Source organism: Lissotriton vulgaris, chromosome 4_1 (assembly GCF_964263255.1).
Source record: "Lissotriton vulgaris chromosome 4_1, aLisVul1.2, whole genome shotgun sequence".
Taxonomy (NCBI): Eukaryota; Metazoa; Chordata; class Amphibia; order Caudata; family Salamandridae; genus Lissotriton; species Lissotriton vulgaris.
The window spans coordinates 201,514,212-201,534,871 of NC_141691.1; the positions used below are offsets into that span (position 1 = coordinate 201,514,212).

The window sequence follows — 20,660 nt, forward strand, 5'->3', positions numbered from 1 at the left end:
GGCTAAGGAGTAGTCACCCTGCACCCGCAGGCACCATCTAAGAACACTGCGGTTTGCTGCACGTCCTTCCTCCGGAATCCGACCGACCAGCACGACGAGACCCGGCTTCCCTGGCACCTCTGACCTCTACCTACCTCTACAGCTAAGCTGAGAACCGTAGGTGCGACGAGACCTCGAGGGACCGGCCATCATCAGAACTGCACGACTTCTATCCAGCACGACCTCCGAGGGATCCTCTGGTGAGTGCTTTGGGGTCCGAGAAGCCCCGACCCTGAGCATCTCCAGCACCGAAGTCCAGCCCCCCAGCATCCACAAGATCTGCGTGGGGCCCTTCTGCTTTTTGCTGCTCACCGCGTTGTCTGGCTACTAGCCCGCTGGCTTGTGGCCTTCCCGACGACGACCGACGACATCACCACTGCTAGTCTGGTTGCTCCAGACTGGCCCTGGCTCCCTTCCAAAAGAGGAGCACCCCGGACCCTCCTGGTCCACTCCAGACGCCATTTTAGGTCCACCGCGTGGGCTTGAATTTGCCAAGACTTGTTGCCCCAATCCTGGGTCCAGCGACGTCGACAGCAGCAACCATCGTGGGACAGCTCGCACCTCCATCCTGGTCGCCGACAACGCCTCCTGGTCCGTGAGACTGCAGAGCCAGCGTCGCCCACTCACGTGGTCGAGGTGACTCCATCCGGTGCCATCCTGGCTAGTGATTCAGAACTTGGTCCCCTCTGCTTACAGGTGTCTTCCATCTTCGATCCAGGCTTGGATCCACCGAACAATCTTCACTGGTCGCCTGCCAGCAACTTCTTCTTTCAGGCTCCATAGACTGCAACGAGGATTCCCGACGTCTTTTCAGACCTATGCAGCCGCAGCCCCTGGGCTAGGTAACTTCGGCATTTCGGTGCCCAGGCATAGCCTCACTATCCAAGGGTCCAGATCCTTTTTCGTTTTCAGCCTAACTAGTCGGATTCGTCCGATATCCTTAACTTTGCTTTTACTAGGCTCCATAGACTTTGTCCCGCATCCCGCGTGAGAGTGCACACTCTGCACCCGAGTCCCCTAGGCCTCCTACTAGTAATCTGAAGGTTCAGTAACGTAGTCCTAGCGATTCCAAAGCCTATTAGTCCAGTACTTACCTGCTAGTAATTTCGCATTCCACTTTTAGAGTATATGGTTTTCCGTGCCCCTCGGGCATTTGTGTAAATTGTGCAACTTAAAGTATTTTCGTAAGAGTTTTGTTGTGTGCTTAGTACCCTGTCCTCATAAAGAGTACAGGGCTTTTGTGATCTAAATAAATACACTGTTTATTTTCATAACACTTGTGTGGTGTCCTTTCACTTGGTGTTCAAGGGGTATATGTGTGGTATAACAGCTGGTTTAACACGCCCTCTAGAGTTTAGCCCGAAGACTGCTCGTATCCATGCTACTAGGATAGCTGGTCTATAAGGTTGACTTACAACCAATCATCAATAAGGGTTGTTTGGACTGCTACAAAGTGCTCACTAGAATAGTGAACATTATATATCAGGCCAGCTTCTCACAGGTGGTTACACCCCTCTCCCATGCCGGACTTTCCCCAGGTCAGGGGCTGGTGTGCCCCTGGAACTGGTTCTAGCCGGCCTATGCATAGTGAGCACCGGGGTGCCAACTGCAGTCACCTTCCTCTAAAACCCTGCCTACCCAGGATACACAAAACCCTGTCTGGGATGGTGCTAGCACCGCCCCTGACAGGAAACCCTTTGTCCAAGCCTCCCTCGCTGGAAGGACTTCCAGTAGCAGGAGGTCAGACTTGTGTCTGTGGTGGCAGCATCCATTTTGTGATGCTGAGGCTTGAGTTAACTTTAACCGGGGTTCACAGTTACATACATGTTGTGTCCCTCTAGAAGGGTGGAATGCTAACCCCGTCACCATAATTGGCGAGGGGTTAGTATTCCAATTCGTATGACACCTTACTCGACATGTTTTGATAAAGCGATACCAGAGTTAGCATATAACCGCGAGGATTATAATGCACTTAAGAGTATATGGTACGCGTTATCATGGAACAGCTATTAGGACTTGGTTCCGCAAGCTGCAAACGGGCTCAGCTCATGCCAGAGCACCATCTCACACGAATCCAAGCACTCTGCCTTCAGGATTGTCAAGGCCTGCCATAGGAGTGACTGATAGGAATACGGGTGTCCATTTTAGGGTTAGGTATAGGTATACTATATCTAAAGCAAAGGGTGATTACACCACCTTGCCCCAGCTGTCGTGCAGCCAGTTGTGTCAGATTTAGATGGACAGCCAGGGGTGGCATAATACATGCTGCAGCCCCTGGTAGGCCCTGGGTACACCTATGCCCTGAGTTACAGGGTCTGATAAGGTGGCCCAGTACCAATTGGATATGTACCTAAGGTACATGGAATCCATTTTACAGAGAGAGCAGTAGGCCTGGGGTCCTGATTGGCAGGGTCCCAGGCCAACTAAGTCGGAAAACCAGCAAAACACCAGGCAAAAAGTTGGGGGCAACCATAGTCAGGTATCCACCTTCCTACAGTGGTTATATTGATGACGCTTACATCACAATGAAAACTACGCAGACGACGTCATGAAGAATCGACCGACACAACCTACCGGCACGCAGGATTACTGCTATGAAAAATCTTCCTGATCCAGCCTGACGACTGGAAGTTCAAAGGTAAGTAATCTGCTGCTAGATATCTCTAGCAGACATCAGTACCTCTGTCTTGTCAGTCTTGACCTTTAGGCAGTTGTCCTTCATCCAGTTGGTAATGTCTGTCATGAAGTTGTGTAAGAGGGTCTTGGAGTTGGTGGTATCTTCGGAAAGGAAGAGGATGAGTTGTGTGCCGTCAGTGTAGGATATGGTGTTGGAGGGTGGGGCTGAAAGTACCCCACAGATTATTTACTTGGGTTCTGAGGGGAAGGAGGTAAGGAAGACATTTTGCGTTCTTCCTGTGAGGAAAAAGGTGATCCATCTGAGAGTGGTTCCTTGCACGCCTATGTTGTGCAGCCTTGTGATGTGTGTGGTGGGGAGACAGTATCAAAGGCTGCCAAGAGGTCTAGGAAGATTAGAGCTGCAGTCTCTACTTGGCCAGAGGCTGATAGGTCAAGCGTTGGCAACCTGCAGATCGCAGGACCATGTCACCATGGAGAGCACAGAGTGTAGTCCTTTAAGTTGTTGACTGATCTCCTGAAAACGAAATGCTGAACGTGTTGTGTGCAGCCAAGAGCCAATGTCATCCTGTAGCGACTTCAGTGAGTAAAAGCCTAAATAGAGTTTGTAAATTTTCCCACCCTGGATAGGGTACTTACTGTGTTTTCAGGGAAGCATAAGTCTGAGGCCTCCCTGCAGCACCCAATGCTGTTAGGCAGTATTGCTCGGCCAGTTTGGGACAGCAACACAGCAGGTGAAGCCAGGATTCTTTGCAGTAGTTGCATAACCTGCATTATGTGCCTCCTTTTGGCAGGCCCAGACAGGATTAAAGTCTGAGACTGGCAAAGCAATTAGCATCATATAGAGGATTTTTCTGTGATCTTCAGCTGAGAGAGCATGTTAAAAATAGGACTGAGCCTTCCTCAGGGTGTTCGATAAATCAAACGTCTCAGTGGTGAAGCTGGCAGGAAGTTTTTTTATGTCCCGTTCAAACGAGGTTATCAAAACCTGGATGTTTACAACTTTTTTTCCAGCTGAGAATGGAATTTCTTTGGTAGGCAGGCCCCCCTTATCTTGAAGCTGCTGATTGCTGTAACTAACCATGTTTGCCAAGCAGAGCCTTCCTCTTCAAAAACTGATTTCAGGTGGTATTTGAGGGTTGTTTCTGGGGCCGAAGGACCCTGATATAATACTTTATCTGGTCTCCTGACACACAAGGTCTGGGCTCCAGAGGCCCAACTCCAGTCTTAGCCTCATTCTTCTGGCCTAGCAAGGGCTAGCAGAACTTTCTTGTATGCCTTAATCTGGGAGTCAATTAGGAACTTAAGGGCACTGCAATAAAGGCCTAAAGCTGTAGCTGGGAGCCAGTATAACTTTTGCTCCCAAAACTGTCTGCATAGGTTTGGCGGTTGAGCTTTGTAGGCAATTGCTTAGGCATTACTATGTATGAATGAGACAAGTGGGTTAAATTTAGAATGCCTTAGATGAACTGCCGGTTGGACCCCTTCTGAGAACAAGACTACAAAGACGATATAGGCTTGGGCTCATCGTTATTTGTACGTCTCCCAGTTGCCAATGAATCTGTTTTTTATGGTGAGACTTGGTTTCCTCTGCTTTACCTGCAGTTTGTTCTCCTGGTTGTAGTGAGGGAGTGCATTTAGGGCTCTCTGTAAGCCAGCTCTAGTGTGGTCCAGGATAGCAGTGTCATCTGCATACTACAAAATGGGGAAACACATTCTTCCTAGCCTTGGTGTAACTGAACTGGTGCCTTGCAGGGCGGCTCCCATGTATGCAGTATAGGGGCTAAAGAAGGGGGCGGGAAGCAGCACACTGAACTGTTTAAGTCTGTTGTTGCTGGGCATCTGTGAGGAGGCTGTGGTGGGTCTTATTTTTGCCCGTATCCATGTCCCCGGACAGAATGATACGATTGCTTTGAGGAGCAAGGGTGGGATTCCCCACTCAGTTAGCTTCTCCCAAAGTCTGCCCCAATCTATCCTGTCTAATGCAGTACTGTAGTCAACAAAACAACAGAACAGAGGAGGTTGCTTTATCCTAACGGCTTGTGTGGATAAATGCGCCAGTGCTATGATGCTATCCATTCTTGAACAGTCAGCCTGAATTAAGATTTGAGGAGCAGGAAGATTTGTTTTTCCATTCCCCATATTTCCAGTTCCTTGAAAAAAATGTGGGCATAGACTTTGGCTACGAGATTGAGAAGGGCGACGAGCAGATAATGTGACGGGTTAGAAAAATCTCCCTTTTTATGAATGGGGAAGAGGATCGAGCACCTCCAGGAGAACGGTTCCACTGCAGTGGTGAAAGCATGATTAAAGAGAGGTGTTAAAGTTGTTAAAAATCTAGCGCTGGTTTGAACACGGAGGCAGGAATCCAGTTAGGCCCTGGGGCCCCATCATCCCTCATTTTCTTACTGGCAGCTATTACTTGGCCTTCTGTGATGGTGATGGATGTATCCTGTTGGACCCACCGATCTGGAGCAAGATGGTGTGAAGGAGCTGCTGCCTCCATCAGGTCAGTTGTGTATAACTGTTCAACATGATTAATCCAGTCCCTTTCTGCCATGCCATTCTCATTTTGTCTGCTCTAGGTTACGGAAGTTTATGTGCTTACACAGGCAGGAGTGATTCGTGTCCTTTAGTAGAATGAAGATTCTAAGGCACTCTGCCTCGATGTATTCTTTTTTGTGATGCCATACTTTCTTCTTATACATTGCCCTAGGAGCAGTAATGGATTGGCCATCATCTAATTTGCTACTGTTTCTCCTGGCCTCCAAGGACCTGCGGCGGGAGCGTTCACAGGCAATTAGCTCCTTAGGATGACAGGTGATTGAGGGGACAGAGATTGAGGAGCTATTGATTGGGGGTTTCCGCTAGCCATTCCGCAGCGCCTGTTGGAGGTCCGCTAAAAGGTCCTCCCAGCATCCTGGTGCTGTAATGCTGATTGGGTTGTTGCTTGACTCTTTTCTTAATCCAGACTGGTAATTTGTCTGCCAGTTTGGTTGACCATTTAATTCTGTGGAGGACCTTGTGCGCTCTTCCTCTTTTAGTTCCCCAGGCGAGAGCAATTATAGTGAACCAATAGAGGCTAATTGCAAGGTTGAACGCAGAGGTCTGGGATAGCTTTCTTCCCTGTCATCGACTTCAAAGTCTTTAGGCATGGGAGCGAGACATTCACTGAGAAAGATGTAAAAATGTGTTCCTGAAAGTGGTGTTAGGGTGCCAAAGGGGACAGCAGACTTCTTTTAGGCTCTTAGTCAAACCAAGGTTATGATTTTGGAGGAAAGTGTATAGGCGTGTAGCCATGCCAGACATCCTGAAGGAACTGAAGGTCTTGCCCAAGTCTCTAATGTTTAAGTCTCCAACTATAATTGCCTGATAGGACTCATATTTAAACAGCAGCTTGTCGATCATGCTTATTAAAAAGTCCAAAGCCTCTTTCTTCTGGTGCTGTGTGCGGTTAAAGTAGCAGTTGATTAACAGCACACGTAGGGCTTGGACGTTAGGCTTTAAGCCTATGATAAGCAGGATTTGGAATGCGTTTGATTTACTGGGTATTTCAGTGGCCATTAATTTCGAGCATGCTTTATAACAATTGAAGGACCGCTGGATGGTCACCATATATGTTGAGTTTTGTGGCAGAAACATGAAATTTATAATATCCTGCGTGCGACGTTAACGCCACGGCCCATGTCTCCTGAAGGCATAGTATTTTGCCATTAAGAAGGTAGCAAATGGCTCACTTTTCCTCAGAAAGATTCCCGAGTCCTGCCACTTTCCAAGAAATGATTGCCAGTTGTTGGCAGCAGCCTTCCTCCGTTAAGTTTCCTGTCAACCGGTGTCAGATACTAGGGATGATACCAAAGAGTGCTTTGACCAGCACCAAGGTCTGCTGTAGGTGGCCAGAAATGCGCTGCCCATTGGTTGGTGATGCAAGTTACTTTGAAACTATGGGCCATATGTTTGGAAAGACTGCCATTAATTGTGGTGGTGTTTGTATTGCGCAAGAAAGACAGGACCACTGTGCAGGTATTTCTCCAAGTGGAAGGATTGGGTGTCTGTAGGAAAGTAGGATCTTTCCTGCATGGTTACCTGCACTTTTTTTGCCTGGTGTCGGTGTGTTCTGACTGTAGTACACTGGGCTCATTCTAATCAGAACCGCAGTGTCTGTGCTCTCTCTCAATTTACTGGAAAGTACTTTGCACACCCCACAACTGGCATACTGATGTACACTTGTACGTCCCTAGTATATAGTGCTAAGGTACCTAGGGCATTGGTATACAAGGGGTCTCTCATGGGCTGCAGAATGTATTGTGCCATCCATGGGAGCACATGAAAACTGTGTCTGCAGGTGTCACAATGCAGCCTGCGTGAAAAGCTGCATGCACCTTTCACTTGAGATGTAAGGTTTTCCTTATCTCCAGGTCACTGGACTTAAAACTTATAAGTCACTCCTAAAGTAGGCCTTACAGCTCACAGGCAGGGTGCATGTTCTAAGTGTGAGAATGTCCCTGCACGAGCAGGCACCCCTACAAACCCCGGAGTACATTCGCTGACTTTGTAAGTATGGGGAAGCCATTTTAAGGTATGTAGTGGACACTGGGCAAGTCGAGATGTCCAGTTACATAATGATCATCTTTGGAGTAAAACATGTTGGAACCATTCAACTACACTGATTACAATGCTGGTTGCACAATGTCATGAACTGGAGGGCCCCCTCAGACGACCCCCCATACCTACCTGTGTAGCCTTGCAGGGATTGCCTGTCAGCTCGTGCTGCTGCCCCCCCCCCCCCCCCGCTGATAAGCTTAACACTGGCAGGGGAAGGCAGAACAAATGATTTCATGTAAAGCAGAGGTGTGACCACCAACTATCCTTTAGTATTAGGTAGGGGTTGGGTTGCCTACTAGCAGCCACAGACTGCATTTAAAGACACATTGGGCACCCTTCTTGCATAAACCAGTTTCCAGCAGTTCAGGAGCCCTTGGCTGCTGCTTTGGCTTTAAACTACGTGAAGAACAGGGCAGTGATCTCCACCCAACTTCTCCCCTAGGAGGTGCCCAAATCTCCTCCAGGTGGCCGCTTGATTCTGCCATCTTGAATCTTTGCCCCTGGGAGCATCTCACTGGTTAGGTCCTCAGAATAGCATCCCTGACCCCCTCCGATAGGTGGGTTACTGCAGAAGGTGTCCTTCTCCCTTTTAGGTTTACTTAATGGCACCCGATGGTGGGCCCTTCGATTCATCCTGGACACACAAGATCTGTCAAGACCTGTCCGAGGCATTTCTGCTGCTGGATCGAGCCAGGAATTAAGACAAGACTGCTCCTGGTAGGAAGATACCTACTGCAATTTCTTCTAAATGCTCATCCAAGTTTCTGCAACTTGGTGGCTGTGCATTTCACCAGTCTCCCACGACTCTGCATGCATCCAAGCAAGAAGGAATCTCCGTTGGAGTGAAGGCGCCTCAACATCGATGACCGGTTTGCGGACACTGCTGTCCCACGGACACCTTCCGGCTCTACAACACAGGTGGTAGTTTATTGCCCCCCTCCGAGGCCTGACCAGTCTTTCCTGCAACTTGGGAGACTGCAATCCCTCTTCAGCCACCCTGAACCACATCCCTGTGCACTGTGTCTGACATTGCCAAGGCTGGTCGACTCTCCTGGCTGAAGATTTGCAAACTCCAAGAAGCACCTGCTTCAAGCATCGCATAGCTCCAAGAGTCATCTTCCCTGAATCTCCTGTGACGTGGAAATCCATCTACAGTGTGCTGCTGAGGCCTCCTTCTGACTCCCTGTGTCTGATGTCAGAGGATTTCCATTGATTCCTGCTGGTTCTCCTATGTGCTGAGAGACGGCCGAGACTCATCCTTTCTGGGTTAGTCCCACAGACCCAGCTAGTCTGCAACCAAGCATTTTTTCCTGAAACCAGACTGTTCTATTTGCCAAGGTTGGTTGGTGGTCCTGCTGTCCACTTACCCTCCTGCAATCTTCAACCGCCGTGGGACGGGTCCTATGCTCCTGCATTGCCGCCTGGGCTCCAGAGCTGCTACATCAAGACTTGCATGCTGCAGCAAGCACCTCCAACAAGGGGTGGAATCGGTCTCCTGCCTATCCTGGACAACTCTGGGTGGTTTGGACTCTGTCCCCTCTGCTTTCATGAACATCCCGTCCAGAATCCACAGTTGGATTCCACTGACCTGTTCCTCAAGTAGCCGTAGCCGCCAGTGTTCCAAGATACTTCCCTGACATCAACGAGTGGTTCTGACACCACTTCTCACATATGAATCTGGGTTATCTGGTGTAGATATTCTCGTTCCCTCGGTATACACTGGTGAAGGGCTCTCCAACCTTCCTTGATCTAACTGGCTTCCTCAGGGGCTTTTGGGAAGGGTCATGACACTGGAAAATACCAACTGCAACTTTCTCCATGCTATCCTATGGACATTTGACTCCAGTATAATAAGTCTGCCACCGGGGGCCTGGTGGTCCTTAGCTATTTACCTTTGGTGATTTTGTGCTTCCTTTGGCTTCTTCATTATTAGGTATCAGTCCCATTTGGTTACATACCTTGTAAGAAAGTGGCTCTGTATATACTGGACCAAAGTAAGGTACAGTATGCACAGAGTCCACCGTCCCCAGAGGTATGGCAGAGGCTAAAGTTAGATATAACCTTACTCTCTAAAGTGGTAGCTTGGTCGAGCAGTAAGGCAGTATAGGAGGACAGTACAACAAATGGTCTCACACACTCAATAACTGAACTCTAGGCCAATTGTTTTGTATCAAAAGATATAGTTGTTTTATTTTAGAACCATCAAGAAATCAAAATATACTTTCTCAGAATGGATTACTTTAGTTAAATACTTTTCAGATAGGCAATAGACACTTTCAATGGGAATTTCTAGTTAAATGCACTTAGTTACTTTGTAGATTACTTTTCTAACCACAGGACTGGATCCTAGATTCAGTCCCGGGACATGAGCTGTAAACAGTTCGGTAAAATCGTTTGGGTTACAGTAGTGATTTTTAATAAGGAATATTATTGTATTTGTTGTTGTTCAAAAGCTTTATTCGAAATGTTAAAAACAATTCATAAAAGCATACATACAATCTACAAAACAAAGAAAGTCATTCAAATTACATTACAAGAAAGAAAAAAAAAGCCACTAATAAATATCCATGTATACAGTAATATTAGAACAACGTGTGGGAATTAGGTATTCAATAATAAATTGAGCATAAACTAGGTCAGAGCCATTATATCATAAAGATAATGTGACTTATTCTAGCGCAATGTCCCGTCTAAGTTTCATTATTGCTCTTAAATACATCATTACAGTATTAATTGTATAGTAATCTTCCAAGGATCGCAATTTATTGTAGGCTTCTCTCGATTTTCTTATTCCCCATTTTAACAAAAGGGGCCTTAGTATTTGTCGCCTTGGATGTGCGTATAAAGTGCAAATTATTGTATTTTAAAAGTTGACAGAGAAACTTTTTCAACTGAAATGACCAATGTTATCCTATGGAAGGAATTTCAAGTTACAGGCAATGTATGTTCTCGTTACTTCTGTAATCCAGTGCTGGACTCCTAGGTTCAGCACTGGGACCTATCTAAAACAGGTAAGTAATTACGTTTTGGTAGTTGATACGATTTTTTAAGAATATTTGTAAACAGAATAACAGTCAATGGTTTCCTATGGAAGAAAATTCAGGTTACTGGTAAGTACGGTTAAAAAAAAAAATTCTGGGATAGTGCTGACCTCTCTCCAGTAAATCAGAATTCGTTGTTAGGTTGATTTTAGATGAATATTTTAAAGTTTCAAAACTCCACACTTAGAAGAATATCCAAGTGAAACCAGTCCATGTTACCCTAAGGAAGAAACTTGAGTTATCGGCTTTTGGGTAAGCACTAGACTGGCAGAGTTAAGGTTTTGGGCATAGACACAGGGGTCTCCCAGGGTCAGGTAGGTACAGTTGGTACACCCTCAGCGGCACAGCGGCAGCCAGGTGCAGCGGTAGTTAGGCCCAATGTTATCCAATGCCAGGCAGAGGGCCTTCGGTTGGTGGCTGCTGGCTAGCAGGCCACATGGCTGTAGGAGCTGGGCTCCTGGTCACTTGCTCAGGGCAAATGGGGAAGTAGATTAGGACAAAGATTGCACTGCCAGGGGCACTCTGGCGGCTGGGTGCAGGGTGCTTTTGAGCCATTGGGCACTCAATGTTATTCGATGGAGATCTTGAAAAGGGAACAAAGACTGCAGGCTCGGGACGGAGGATCTTCAGGAGCGACCAACACTTCGAGGGGTAAGCTGGGATCTTGGATAGGTAGGCACCCAGGAGTTGGGCATAGGGGACCGCGAGGCACCGGGTGCATGGGTGTCTTTTGAGGTCGGGAAATCTTAACCCCTGCTGGTCGCGGTTGTAGGGCTCCCTTGACCTGAGGCTGCAGGCGTCGTCGGGGTCATCGAGGAGGGTCCTTGGGCACTGGATTCCAGGTCCGGGGGGGACATCCTCAGGGTCTTGATCAACTCCAGCACAGACCAGACTTGACGGGTGCAGAGTGTGCAGGGTTCGTGGTTCGGGGCTGATGCCAGGGCTTGTTGCTTGCTTTGAGCAGTGCCACTGCTCGTGGGAGACCCAGGTAGTCAGAGTCACAAGGCAGTCAGGTTCTCTGGGGTTTTTGAGGTTGCTGACCACTGGAGACGCAGGGGTTTAGCAGGGGCAGGTTCGAGGGTCGATAGGCCTGTAGGGCTGGGGCCAAATCAGTTGGTGTCTTCCTCTTTTTAGCAGCTGCACGGCAGGTCTTCTTGATCCTTGTTTTTTTTTTCTTTTTTCGTAATCTGGATCTCTGGAAGGAAGGTTCAGGGTGCCCCTAATACTAAAATTAGGGGCGTTACAGGTAGGGTGAGGGCAGGGACATATAGGTCCCTGTCCTGGGTGGGTACACCCCCTAACCTGCTCCTCTCCTGTGGGAGGGGGCGGAGCCTAGCTGTGAGTGGGTAGGGCTCCCCATCCTCAAGATGGCACTAGCCCGGAGTGGTGCTTCACCTTGCCTCTCCCACCTGAGGGGTGGAATTGGCACAGGCTGGCACAACCACTTTCCTGATTTAGGGTTTACCGCCAGTTTTACTGCCAGAGTGGGGGTCAGCACTGGTGGGGGCCAGTTGCTGAGTACAGCAAGTGGTCTGGAGAAGCTCACAAAGGCAGAATGCCTTTGAAGCTTCTCCTGGCCATCCTGGGGGGGAAGAGTCTTGGCACCTCGTCGCAGGATGCGCATTGTTGCAGGCCCAGGAGAGTGAGGGCTCTCCACCCAGGGGTCCAGCAACATGCCTGCTGTGTGGCAGCCTAGGCAGCCTCTCAGAAAAGATGTGGATTGTAGGTTAGGTTTCAGGGGGCATCTCTAAGCTGCCCTCTGTAGTGCATTTTACATTAAATCCCACAATGGCATCAGTGTGGGTTTAATGTGCTGAGAAGTTTGATATCAAACTTGTCAGTCTTCAGTGTAGCCATTATGGTGCAGTGGAGTTCGTAATGACAACCGCCCAGCACCATATACTCTTAATGGCATCACTGCACTTACAGTGCCCAGGAATGGCCCTGGGTACTGTAGGGGGATAGGGCTCTTGCACCTGTGCCCCACACCACTGGCATAGGGCACCCAGCTAGAGGGGTGGCTGATGTATGCCAGGGCAGTGGTTTTGTGGGCATGGCACACAGATGTGTGCCATGTCGACTCTTTGTTTAGTTATGCACCAGGACACTCAGCCTGCAAAGGCAGTGTGTGTGATGGTACAGGGGCCCTATGGGTGGCACAATAAGTGATGCTGCCCTTAGGGGTCTTCTCTGGTCACAATGCCCTGGGTATCTAAGGTACCATTTATCAGTGGCTGACATGTGGCCAGAGATGCCAATTGGGTTTAGGCTTTAGTAAAGTTTTTAGGGAAGGAACACAGGCCCTGGGTACCTGATTGGCAGGGACCCAGGGCACACCAAGGAAAAGTGCATCAGGTATCAGGCAAAAAGTGTGGGTGTTACTGCAACAGAAACCCACTTCCTTACATACCTCACATCCCATTTTCTTAGTATATGGTTTGCCCCCACCCCTCCCTTTGAGGCCCATATGCTTTCCTATACTTACGTACTTGTTGTAAAGTATTTCCTTGTGTGTATTGATATGTTATGTTATGTTAGTTTTGCCTTTTTTAGCGCACGGCTACTCCAGAGTGTCCCGGCGCTTTTATTAAAACTATCTCCGGGAAGGGGATATACCAAGTAGTTCTTAGTGTTGCATTTAATAAATACAGAAGTCTTTTCCTAACACTGGTGTGGTTCTTTCTTGTGTGTAAGCTTAATGGCTGACAATTGTGGTAATGTACCCGCTTAAAACCTTTGTGACTTAGCTGCTTTCTACTGCTACCCCTTGAGAGCTTTGTCATCAGGGACCACTACAACAGCTTTGGTCATCAGGGACCACTACAACTATTCTTAAGGGTTGTCTGGACTTAGTGCAGGGTGCCTAACCAATAGGTGTACACCATATACTGAGCCAGCCTACTACAGTATCTATTTCCCATTCTGCTAGCTGTGGTGTTTCCTTAAACACTGATTTCAAGCCGCTGTTGGCAAAGTGCCACCACAGTTGATTCATCATGGGTGTCCCTAGGGAGATTCTGGAATCGTACCCACTCGAGGTCTTCAGATGAATGAGAGCTAGAGAAGATATAGGTTTGAGTAAGTGAAGAATATTGCTCTAGTTCAGGATGTAATATGGACCTTTAATGTGGTATCTGGGGGTGAACATTATCTCGTAGAAGCTGGGGGCTTGAAGTCCTTTGCCTGGGTGGCTTGGGCGCTGGCAGCCATCCTATTCTGCGCTTGTTCATGTGTGTACTCTGGGCAGGACTTGCGTCTCTGGAGGCCTGGCATTCCTGTATATTCCTGTAGGGAAGAGGGATGTTAAGCTCATGTACAGTGCCCTCACGCATTGAACGTTTGTTAGTGCATAAATTGGAGGAGACGACTGGGTATGAGTATCTGACCGCTGGCTCAGAGTGTGCAGTGGTTTGAGATGGATGGCTGCAGTGTCGCTCTTTTTGATTTGGCTTTTTTGTGCTGCTTCCTCAGCTTTTTCTTGGCCCTCCTTCAAAGGAACGCAACGGATGACGCAGGGCTGGGTGGTACCTCGTTATTGTTCTGTTTAGGCTTGGATAACGTCAAAGGGGGTGGTGATTCAGACAGTGCAAGAGGGACCAAAGGGTATCTGTGCAGACTAGTGACTGTAACTTAAGTTTATAATTGAGCTGTTGAGAGTCCCTTCTGCGATTGCCAGATTCTGGGTAAGTTTGCAATAGGATTTCGGACTGAGAGGTGCCAAAGTGGCATCTTTTACCTCTGGGAGATTGTGGACACAATCTCACAGAGGTACTCAGGAAGTGTTGCCAACCTGTTGATAGCTGCACCTGAGCAAGAGTCTTGGTATCCAAGGAACCTTGAATTATCGCTTCAAGGGAATCGATCCTGATGCTTAGATTCACCAAGTGCTGCGTAATCAACTGCGGAAGGTCCATTTGTAGCTCCTTTTTTCTAGGCTGCCATAGCAGTGCTTATTATGGAGTTTTGTGCTGGGTTTATGGCTATCAAGTGCAGGTCCTCAATGCTATTGGAAACTTGACTTTCTGGGAGGGATTGTCTTGTTGCTTCCAGGGTTTTTAAATAGCTTTGGAGTGAGCTGAAGTGTTCTATTTTAATCTCAAGGCTTTGTACAAAGGAGGCTCCGCGTTCACCCATGATGGTGTTTGGTCCTCAATGCTATTGGAAACTTGACTTTCTGGGAGGGATTGTCTTGTTGCTTCCAGGGTTTTTAAATAGCTTTGGAGTGAGCTGAAGTGTTCTATTTTAATCTCAAGGCTTTGTACAAAGGAGGCTCCGCGTTCACCCATGATGGTGTTTTCGGCTGTTGAGCCTGTTGCCTACAGGATTAGTCCAGGAGAAGTTAGAGGGGTATGCTGCTTTGGTTACTCCGGGCCAAATGAACTGTGATTGTGTATGTGTGCAGCAATGACTTGCACTTTATTTGCTTTGTTTGAGGGCTCTCCTGCACACATTGAGTCTTGAAAGCTTGTTGGGTCTGGCATCAGAAGCTCCTGTGCTTGGGAGTTGGAAGAGGTGTTACATGCTTGTAACACCGGGTTAGTTGTAGCTTGCTCAGGGAAGCCCCTAACCCCAGTGCATTAATGTGATCTTCGCTTCTTCTTATATTCGATGGGGATAGGGTGGGCAGGCCTGCCAGTTGTGCACGTGCTAGGCCCTACCATGGAGTGAGTTGCTTCAACGCTTTCCCAATAGCCTGCAGTGGAGGAAGCCAGTAAAACCCCTCAGCCCGGGACTATATGGAAGAACTGCATAATGAGGCCATTTTAGGGGAACCTTAGGAGGCGATTGGTAGCCACCCCAATTTCCAGACCCTCCCATAGGTGGGTCCCCAGAGTATGTCCAAACCCTTTCTTTAATATAAGTAAGGAATCCCTGGCAACAGGACTTTAGATTACACCTGGAGGAAACTCAAACTGAATCCTGGAACTTCAACGCTCTACTAAAGACTAGAGGACGGAAGAATCTCCCTTGGGGTCAAGGCGTGACTCCCCTGCTCAAGCAGGCACCAACGAAGCATCTTGCCGGTCTGCATTTCCGACGCTCCAGCCGGACTCCGAAGTATTTGCAACACAGGAAGAGGATTTCCAGACTGCTCAGAGGCCGACCCGAGTCCCCTGCAGAGCGGAGACCCGCAGTCCTCGGGAGTGACATGGAACCGGAACTCCTAGACACTGTGCACATTTGCTAGCGCATTGACTTCTCGACGTCTCCTGAAGTTTTGCCTTGGGTTATATCTGCACCGAAGATTGAGGGCCTACACTCCACGAGTGTTCCGTGAGACCGCTTCTTGAATTTTCGATCAAGACACCTTCGCGATCCATGGTCCGTTGGCTAGTGGGTCCCTTCGAAGGCAACTCTGATTTTCCTTGGGCTTCCCTGGTTGCTCCAGACGTGCCATGACTCTCCAGCACGTGGCAAGTCCCTCAGACCTTGCTGGTCTGCTCCAAAGCATTACTTTGATTCCTGCGTGGGTTGCTGTTGCCAAGGCTTGTTGGGTCCAATCCAGGCACCCACACCGCAGCACTCGACATCCTTCGTCAACAGCTCGATTCCAGATCCTGGTCGTCAACGCTTCCTGGTCCTCGTTGCTGAAGAGTCAAGCTTCACCTCCTTCACCTGAAAACACCAGACATCGTTGGGCATTCGACTATCGTGCATCTGGTCACAGGCAAGAGACCCAGACTCTGTCCCCTCTGCTTTCAGGTTCTTCTTGTCTTCGATCCAGGCTTGGATCACACCGGACACTTTCCACTTGAACGCCAGCAGCACTTTGCAGAAGATCGCCACTGAAAATTACGACAAAACCAGACACCAAAAGACACCTATGCACCTGGCTTCCCTGGGTGAGTTAACTCGAGTACTCCGGTGCTCCTGTGCTCTTGTAGGTGTTGGCTCTAGAACCCCCTAAGTCTCAAAAGGTTTGCTCCAAGTCCTCTTCTAAGTGTCCTTTATCTTTAAAATTCCAAGCGTGACTTGCATGGGTCCCCTGTGTCGCTACCTTGGGTGGTTCCTGGTGGCCCCAGCGGTTCTACAGGCTCTAGGCCTTGTGTCTATGCAAGTCGTGATTCTTATACCACTTTCTTAATATATGGTTTGGTATGCCCGTAGGGCTCAACGTATATTGCGCTAATTTACTGTGTGATATTAAGTTTACTGAATGTACTTTTGCCTCTAGCCTCATAAAGAGACTAGAGGGATGTGTTTAGAATAAATACATATATTTTATATATATTCCTGGTGTGGTTCCCCTTTCATTTGGTCATTCACAAGATTATAGACTGGTAAAACAAGCTGTTTTACATTCCTCCAAGACTTAGCCTGAAGGCTGCTCTCCACAGCTACCACTAGGATAGCTTTCTATAAAGGTTGTCTTTAACCTACCATCAATAAGGGGTTGTTTAGACTGGTGCAAGGTGCCCACTAGAATAGTGGATAGCATATGCCAGGCCAACTACTCACAGTGAGTCCCACAAAGGCCCGGGCCTTCTCATGGATTTGTACTGTTCCTGAACTTCAGTTATGAACTCCCCATCTTCTACCTTGGCTCAGCTCCCCAACTCCTATCTCGTGATTCCCAGTGGCCTGGTGCAAGTGTCAGGAGAAATTAAGGGGGAGCATCGAGAGGACCACTGTGCTCATCAAGCTGAGGCTTCGTCCTAGCTTCCTGCTTCGCTCTTTTAAAAGCCTATAACCTTGCCTTTGGAAAACATGCATGCACCGATGTCCACAGGAGGTCAGAGTCTTTTGGGAAGGCAGGGCAGGTCCCTGAGGTTCTTGGAGGATATTGGACTCGCTGGTTTCAGCTTGCAGGAGTTCCGCAGCAGGAGACAGGCCGATAAGGCTAGGGCCAAAGCAGTAGTAGTCGCCCTCTTCTCAGCAGCACAACTCTTTGATCCTTCTTGTCGAGTTGAAACTGAATTCTGGATTCAGGGCTGCCCCCTAAATACTGTATCTATGTTTTATTTTTTTAGGGATTTGGAGTTAGTAGCCAATGGGCTACTGTCATAATGGTGACTACATCTTAAGAGTGCTCACCTCACATGGGGGAGTGAGCACCATCTGCAAGATATCATGCACTGAAGAGTGGGCTTCACATCACTTCCCCCACCTGAGGGGTTGGGTTGGCAGAGGAGGGCACACCTTCTGGTCTGTCCTGCCTGTCTTCCAGCAGAAAAGGTGTGTCAGACAGGAAGGGGGCCTGCTCCTGATAGCAGGAGAGGCTAGAGGTCGCGTTGCAAAGGCGGCAAGGCCTTTGAAGCTCTTTCTGACCTGGGGTAGGTGTGAGCGCCTCCGCCCAGGAAAGGTTGTGTCTCTGGGACCAGGGAGTGCAGGCTCTCACCCCAGGTGTCCAGAAACTTGTCTTGTGGTGATAAGCTGATGTTCATCAGTCAGAACCCCAGCAGAGGTTGGTTTGGTTCAGGGATTCCCTCTAGAAGGGACCATTGAGTGGAGGGAATAATAAATCTGACAATGGAATCAGTGCAGGTTTGTTATTCTGAGATGTTTGATACCAAACATCCCCGAATTCAGTAAAGCCATTATGGTGCCGGGAAACTCATAATGACCAGTTTCCAGACGGTATACTCGGTTTGGCTTTACTAGGACCTTAAACTATTTAAGAATGACCATAGATCTTATAGGGACCTGTCTGCTCATGCAGATAAGTCCTTACATTAGGTATAGGGCACCCTGCTTTAAGGCTTGCTTACCTAGGACTCATGCAGTGCTGGGCAGGTATGGCACACATAAACAACAAAAGGAAACTGGGAGTCTAATCAGAAAAAAATCAGAAAAAAATCACACAGAACTGCGACTTTGTGTCAGAAGAAACCCTGAGGAGGGCAGAAAAGAAAGGATTCCCATCAACTGCCCTTGGTGGCCAGTGTCATCATATGGAAAACCAAAGTAAACCCTGTCACCTCAGCTCTTCTGGCACCGAGCCAAACGCTGGTGGACTAGGCGTGTTGAGGACAAGGATAGAAAAATGCAGTGCAAAAGTGAAAGGTGTATGTGAATTAAAAAAGATACATCAGTGGTCCCAGATACCTTTATTGATGACCACTGGTGGACTTATTAAAAATATATATACACAGTGTCGGTTGTGAATTAATCAACCGAAATGGTCTACTAGTTTCAGCCGTGGCGGGTTATAGAACCCCGGCTTTCTTCAGGACCTTGTTAGTGTAGCTACTGCATAAAGTGCAATTTTGAAAAAACAGTGGTGACAAAACAGAAAAAAATCACATTTTCAATACATGTGACCAATCACAATACCTCTATACAGGAAAGATGATAAATCATATCTGCAGAGAAAAAGAAGGGGGCATCAAGATTACAATAAAAAGCATAGTTACATTGCCTCCTTATCGTTCTGTGTTTCAAGGGGAAATTTCCAAAGTAATACACTCACCTTGCCTGTGTGAGGTAACAAACCTCACCTCACCTGGCTCTGACTCAGGTTTGAGGAAGAGGCATCGCCCTATAAAATGACAGTAACAAGTACAGAATAGACCAGTGAGTATACCTAAGGTCAAATGTGTTATGGACAACATGTTACTATCAAAAAGATTGCCAAAAGGGGGGGGATTCCATTCGTCCTTCTAATTAAAATAGAGTCTATGTATTGCTTTACCCCGATAATACGGAGTCATAGGATCAGTAGTTTAAAAACTAAGTACACTTATATCCTCAGGATGTTAATATGAGGTCCGATGCGAGTCATGCTTAGCGCATTGGGTAGCATATCTAGTTGTTTTTTGTAAAGCCACAGCGAGATCTACCCCGTATTTGTAAAATAAAAATCCAATATTGATGTTCCAATACCTAATACAATTGTGGCTCCCCACTGTGTAGAAGCGCAGAGTCCTGTCAGCTTCTCTATGCGTACTCATGCCACATAGCAAAGAAATAGCCAAATTGGAAAAGCAATCTACAAAGTATTTGCAGTAGTCCTAACCACGCTTACCTCTCCGTCGATACCTCGGGTGTGTATCCTGAGGCAGGGGGAGGTAGCATTCCACTGCAGCTCGCCGCCATTAGTACCGGCCTGGATGGATCACATGTCGCGTGACGTCACCCTTGCTCTCCCAATGGTAGGCTACGACTACAGGATGACATCATCGGGCTCAAGACCGTAGTCCCGAATAGCCAGCCATTTTGAATTAAGTCTCGGTCCCGGTGGGTCACATGGCGCATGACGTCACCGATGTAAGACCAATCACAGGTCAAAGTTACAGAATGTCATCATCAAACTCTAAATTGTAGTCCGGAAATGACAGTGTGTGCCAGAATAAACGGAGTATTAAGTACATACAATGAAAGGACCCAGAGAACTCAAGTCTTGTTAGCACTTGATTCAGATAGTTAATCAGTTCACAGCATCAACTATGTAGAGACTAAATAAGGTTTCCACAAGGGGATTCTTGAGGGATTAAATTCGGGGGTCCTATCATTACATGTATTCAAAAATAGCAGTGAGCATCAACATAGAAGCAGGGGCCTCACTGGTTTAGAGCTCTCTTGTCTATTCCTCTAAAGAACAGCCTTTCTGGACTTATATAAGATGAAAACCAAAATCTAAAAGTCATATGCACATGACCCATCTATGCACTCAGATGGTACTCATGTTCATAACAGAGTCCAAGGAATCTCATCATTAAGACCTTGTGTTGCGCTTTTGAGCTTAAACACCCACTTCTGCTCCTTCAGGAATAGGTATTTAGTCCTGTCACTCACATGGGGAGGTATAATTGGTTTCTCCAGGACTGTCCAGAAGAAATCTTCAGGTTTATGTTTTTGCTCCAAAAAGTGTCTGGTAAGTTTAGTATTGGATTTACCACAACGAAAGGTGCTTTTATGTTCCAACATGCGTTGTCGCACCTTTCTTGTGGTCATACCCACATACCGTTCTCTACAGGGACATTCAATTAAATAAATTAAATGGTCACTATTGCAGTTTGAGAACTGTGTAAGAATCCAAGGTCTTTGAGAGCCGATGTCTATATTATTATTATATTTAAGTTTATAAAGCGCTCAGCTACCCGAAGGTTTCCCGGCGCTAAAACCAACTAATAAAGAGGGGAAGTCAGAGGGGAGGAGGCTACATGTTGAATAACCAATTTTTCACCTGTTTGCGAAAGCTAAGGTAGTTGGGCTCTTTTCGTAACTGAAGGGGAAGAGAATTCCATAGTGAAGGGGCTAGCCAGGCAAAAGAGCGGCCTCCCATTCTGGCTTTTCTGATTCTGGGCACTGAGAAAAGGTATTGGCTAGATGAGCGCAGAGTGCGGGGGGGGCAATGGTGGTGAACCAAGGATGTCAGATAAGGTGGGGCCCGGCCAGTGT

The 20,660-nt window shown here is 47.7% G+C and overlaps 1 protein-coding gene across 2 annotated transcripts in view; it reads right to left on the reverse strand.

The window, feature by feature from the left end:
• Positions 1-20,660, reverse strand: part of STAG2 (STAG2 cohesin complex component) — a 1,316,830-nt gene that overhangs the window by 150,459 nt on the left and 1,145,711 nt on the right. The gene's annotated exons all lie outside the window — the stretch shown is intronic.